The sequence below is a fragment of the Labeo rohita genome, chromosome 1, assembly GCF_022985175.1.
Source record: "Labeo rohita strain BAU-BD-2019 chromosome 1, IGBB_LRoh.1.0, whole genome shotgun sequence".
In the NCBI taxonomy this organism is placed as follows: Eukaryota; Metazoa; Chordata; class Actinopteri; order Cypriniformes; family Cyprinidae; genus Labeo; species Labeo rohita.
In genome coordinates this window covers 26,823,810-26,829,531 of record NC_066869.1, presented here as the reverse complement: position 1 = coordinate 26,829,531, position 5,722 = coordinate 26,823,810, and the positions used below count along the sequence as shown (strand labels likewise).

At 40.7% G+C, this 5,722-nt stretch overlaps 2 pseudogenes; one reads left to right on the top strand and one right to left on the bottom strand.

Annotated features, from left to right (window-relative positions):
* Positions 1 to 126: 126 nt before the first annotated feature.
* LOC127163179 (serine/threonine-protein kinase pim-3-like) lies at positions 127 to 2,207 on the bottom strand (annotated as a pseudogene).
* A 1,736-nt stretch (positions 2,208 to 3,943) lies between these two features.
* Positions 3,944 to 5,284, top strand: LOC127163170 (serine/threonine-protein kinase pim-3-like; annotated as a pseudogene).
* Positions 5,285 to 5,722: the final 438 nt, after the last annotated feature.

Sequence of the window (5,722 nt, the reverse complement as noted above, 5' to 3'; positions counted from 1 at the left end):
TTCAGGCATGTTCTCTCACTTCTGCTGCTGCTATGCGATGTAATCAATTCCAGAGTATGCCCGGTCCAAGATGGCGGCCGCATTTCTCGTTTCCAGCAGGCAATGCGGCGTCTATGTCTATTATGTCTATGATCTGAGCGCCGGTTTCAGCTGGTGCTGTGTGTTCAGCTCCTCCAGCATCCACCCAGAGCCAAAGCTGTTCTCTACAGTCACAGTGTCAGGCCTGGTCACCCTATACAAATAATCAAAATCATTTATCCAGACTGATCCAAACAATACAATCCAACCAATGACTGCTGTGATTCAGATGAATATAATGTCATTGGCCACCTGTTCAGTGTAACCAGGGGTGGCGCTCATTCTCGTCTAAACTGGGGCGATCTGCCGCCACGACACTGAGACACCAGCTAATCAACTGACGGCACTCTGTTACACACAACACAGTACTTGTGTTCAGCAACACAAAACAACAAACTTCGCCTCATTCTGGACAAGATTTTTAGCTCTTGCCTGTAGACAGCTCTCTAGGAAAGTGCAGTATGGTTTTGGAGGTGACCCTCCATGCGGTTTTGAAGGGCAAACAACCGCACAGGATTTTGTAGAGCGTCACCCCCACTGACCAAACAGTAGCCGGTCCTGCATGATAGCGGCGCCGACGAAACCACTCAGGAGGGGCGTACTGAGGAGTGCCTGAGAGATCCAACAAGAACAAAAACATCCACTAAAAGGGTCCAGTCTAAAATATCTTTAGGTAAGAATAAATACATCCAGAGAGTGTTGTGGTGAGATCTTTCCTGCTGTAACACAAAACAACCTTCAAACAATCTGTAGGCTGAGTCCTTTAGTAGATCTCCACAACCAAAGTCTAGCAGCTTGATGTCATGTGAGTCTGTGGAAATCAGCAGGTTCTGTGGCTTGACGTCCCGGTGCAGGACTCCGCGGCTCTCACAGTGTTTCAGAGCGGTGATGAGCTGCAGCAGCACTTTCTTGGCCAGGCTCTCATCCAGGCAGTCGTTCTCATCACAGAAACTCTGGAGATCTTGGCAAGGAACTGGGTGCTCCAGGATCATGCTGTAGTGAGCGGGACTGTCAAACCACTCCAGCAGCTGCAGGACATTGGGGCAGGCAGGAGCTGAACTGACCAGGGTCATCAACGCCACCTCCAGCGGCAGCCGACCATGGCCTTCCTGCAGTGACAAATGACAAATTATATCCAGGGCTGAATGCGGATGTGTGCGAGTGTGCAAACCAATGAGATGTGAAACACAACAACAGATTCACTTACAACTTTCAGTCTCCTGTGCATCTTGCGTTTAGACACATACTTGATGGCAAACTGTAGACAGATAAACCACAGTAAATCACACCTGCCTAACTGTGACATTTACTGATATCAATTCTGAGAATGAATAATGGAAGAAAATGTCTTACTGGCAGTCCATCAGATCTGCGTGTCCCAGCATAAACAGAGCCAAATCCACCTTTTCCCAGCAATGGGCCCTTCTCATAGGCTTTTGTAACATATAAGATCACAAGAAATGTTTTTAAGAGAAAACATGTTGCAGTATCTAAAACTGTAAAAGAACATCAACCAGTTTAAGGACACGTTCAGTGACAAATCATTTCATAACTGAGCCATAACTTTTTTAATATAAGTCTATTCTGACCTCTGCAAGAGCGTTTGGCAGGTCTTCTGCATGAGGTGGATGGACCTTCATCTCCCTGGCTGCCGCTCTGCCGCTTCCTCTTCCTGTTGGGCTGATCCGTCGATGCAGAAACGGCCAAGACTCGGAAGACAGAGGTGCTATATAGCCAGGTAGGTGGCTGGGTTGGGTTTGGCAGTGGTTCCTTATCGTGGTTTCTCACATCTCCCAACCTCCTTGAATGGCCGTCTGGGGGGAAGCAGCACTCCTGCATGTGGAGCGGCCTGAGGCTGAAATATTTCATACATACAATACTTTAAGTTAAGTAATATTAAACATTACTTAAATTAGTAATGTTTCATTACTTATAAATACTCATTTTCACTTCAAATTGTGTTACTTCATATTTTTCAACTTTCTTGAGTAAAATAAAATAGTTTAAACCATTATTATAATAATTATGACAAAGAATAAAATGCATTTTACTCATTTATTTCAATTAGTTGAAATAAAAAAAAAATTAAATATAAAACACTCACCTCGTCGTTCACTCATGTGAGCCATTGAATCCTCCTCAAACCTCCGATAAATGAAAGAGAACAATGTAAATAATAAATAAGTAAAATAACTAAGGCAATAAAGAAAGAAAGAAAGAAAGAAATACTTTCCTTAGAAATACTCCACAAAAAAAAAAAAAAAAAAATGAATAAAACTCCAAATGTCTTCCAAATTAAGAAAAGCACAGCAAAATAAAGGTGTTCTCAGAAATAATCTGAACTTTTTCCTCCGAAATCCTGTAAAAATCACAGATTACGCACAGAAAATAGTCTCCAACAGTGTTTGTTGTCTCCTTGTCTCTCACCAACAGATTGCGATGGGTTCCAAAGTTTATATATTTAGTCAGTCAGATTCATATCATTACACAATCAGGCATGTGCGCGCATCTAATCACATGCATTGAATAGTTGTTAAACAATTAATCTTCACATTTTCCCTGTAATTTCTGAGATTTATCTGAACACGTAAACACGTTTTTTCCTCTGTGATTTTATATTGGGTATTAAACATTTTTACATTTGTTAAATGGAGGATTTGTGGGTACAGTAACAGTTTATTTGTTTTTGGTTTTAATAGTTTATTAGTTTATTTATATAATTGGGGTACTAATTCAGTTTTCAAGATCTTTTCAAGATCAGATTTCAAGATTTCTAAATTATTCATCATAGCCCTAAAGATAAGATAAGTGATCTGAATCATCTTCTAATCTAAATTCATATGGAAATCAATTAAAATATAGTCCTGTAATTTATATATTTGTTGACTGGGATGCTGTTATTTGATTTATTTGCCATTTACAACTTAATTTAAATTAAGGGCAAAATGACCTTCTGTTTGCCATCCAAACGAAAAATGTAAATTACCAATTTACTACTGAATACTTTGTTCTCATATCCAGTCTAAACTATGGAAGAAAGGGCACAATATGTTGCCAAACTAAAGTTAATAGGTGGTCAAGATACGTACGAGCAGTATTAATTAAGATATTTGCCCAAAATTTCACCTACCTGACCGGAAATGATAAGAACAAACACAAAAGCTGTCGAGATTCTTGCCCTGGTTCAGTTTGGCCAACCACAAATGGCTTTTGTTGACAGCTTTTGCACTCTTCTCCTTGATTTGTTATAACTTTTGGCAGTCTATAGTACTCCAAATGTTTTTCCCGGTCTGACTGATTAGTACAGCCCAAAACATGACAATAACTTACCATTTTTAGCAGCAATAATCAGCAAAATATGCAAGTTTCATTTGGTTCAGTGGCATTTTTTATGTTCAGTGCTGCCAATATGGACAATTGATGACGCATTGTGAAAACACTCTATATCATCTAGGCTAACTTCTACTCACGTCTGCTTGATGCATAGAGGAATGTCATTCTCCACTCACTTCTTCAAAATAGTTTATTTGCATTTATCAAATTCATGTTTTTAATTTGGGGAACAATCGTAATTTGGGGAATATGAAGTTTTCTCTTCACTAACCTGTACTACTAACTGATTTTATGACGCATGACTATACTGAAAGCTGACTGGCCTCTTTTCAATGATTGGTTGTATATGGAGAAAAAGCTATTTTAATTTAGCCAGATCTTATAATAAATCATCTCTGATTTATCCTTACTTTTTGGATGGAAGCAATTTGACCGAAAGTGCCCTGTTAAGTTGATTACGCAATAAACTGTGAATTCAAAATCTTCAGAGGACCTCTAGCAGAGGTCAGAATAAGCTTTTATTACAGAGGTTATGGGTTAGTTATGAAATGATTTGTCACTGAACATATTCTTCAGCTGTTTAATGTAAAAACCCCATTAAAGTAGCAGTCTGTCACAGTTTTAGATACTGCAACATGTTTACTCTTATAGACATTTCTTGTGATCTTATATGCTACAAAAGCATATGAGAAGGGCCCATTGCTGGGAAGAGGTGGATTTGTTTATGCTGGGACGCGCAGGTCTGATGGACTACCAGTAAGACTTTTTCTTCCATTATTCATTCAAAAAGCCTTTAGAAATGTTCTCAGAATTGATATCAGTAAATGTCACAGTTAGGCAGGTGTGATTTACTGTGGTTTATCTGTCTACAGGTTGCCATCAAGTATGTGTCTAAACGCAAGATGCACAGGAGACTGAAAGTTGTAAGTGAATCTGTTGTTGTGTTTTATATCTTTGCATACTCTCACACATCCGCATTTTTCCCAGGATATAATTTGGCATTTGTCACTGCAGGAAGGCCATGGTCGGCTGCCGCTGGAGGTGGCATTGATGACCCTGGTCAATTCAGCTCCTGCCTGCCCCAATGTCCTGCAGCTGGTGGAGTGGTTTGAGTCCCGCTCACTACAGCATGATCCTGGAGCGCCCAGTTCCTTGCCACGATCTCCAGAGTTTCTGTGAGGAGAACAGCTGCCTGGATGAGAGCCTGGCCAAGAAAGTGCTGCTGCAGCTCATCACCGCTCTGAAACACTGTGAGAGCCGCGGAGTCCTGCACCGGGACGTCAAGCCACAGAACCTGCTGATTTCCACAGACTCACATGACATCAAGCTGCTGAACTTTGGTTGTGGAGATCTACTAAAGGACTCAGCCTACAGATTGTTTGAAGGTTGGTTTGTGTTACAGCAGGAAAGATCTCACTACAACACTCTGTGGATGTTTTTGCATATGGACATTTTTACCTTCTCAATATTTCAGACTGGACCCTTTTCAGTGGATGTTTTTGGTGTTGTTGGGTCTCTCAGGCACTCCTCAGTACGCCCCTTCCTGAGTGGTTTCGTCAGCGCTGCTATCATGCAGGACCGGCTACTGTTTGGTCAGTGGGGGTGACGCTCTAAAAAATCCTGTGCGGTTGTTTGCCCTTCAGAACCGCATGGAGGGTCACCTCCAAAACCATATTGCACTTTCCTAGGGAGCTGTCTACAGGCCAGAGCTAAAAATCTTGAATGAGGTGAAGTTTGTTGTTTTGTGTTGCTGAGCACAAATACTGTGTTGTGTGTAACAGAGTGTCGTCAGTTGATTAGCTGGTGTCTCAGTGTCGTGGTGGCAGATCGCCCCAGTTTAGACGAGAATGAGTGCCACCCCTGGTTACACTGAACAGTTGGCCGCTGGCTAATGACATTATATTCATCTGAATCACAGCAGTCATTGGTTGTATTGTATTGTTAGAATCAGTCTGGATAAACAATGTTAATTATTTTTATAGGGTGACAAGGACTGACTGTAGAAAACAGCTTCCTGGGCACCTAAAGAAAGAAGAGTAGACTATAAACAATATGGAAATAAAGTGTAATTCAAAATTTTGTCAGTGACTATCAATCAGTATCAATATCAATTTTGACTAAAATCATGCATTTATGGAGTTAACACAGTTAAAAGTTAACACAGTTTTAGCCACTGGGTTTTAGAACACATAAAATGAACAGGTAATAGAAGTTGATGCAGTAAATAAGAAATAAAAATTGTATAGGTCAAATAGGCCCAGCAGGAGGTTGTGCACATCTTGTGCACTTTGAATGCAATTCACAAATGCAA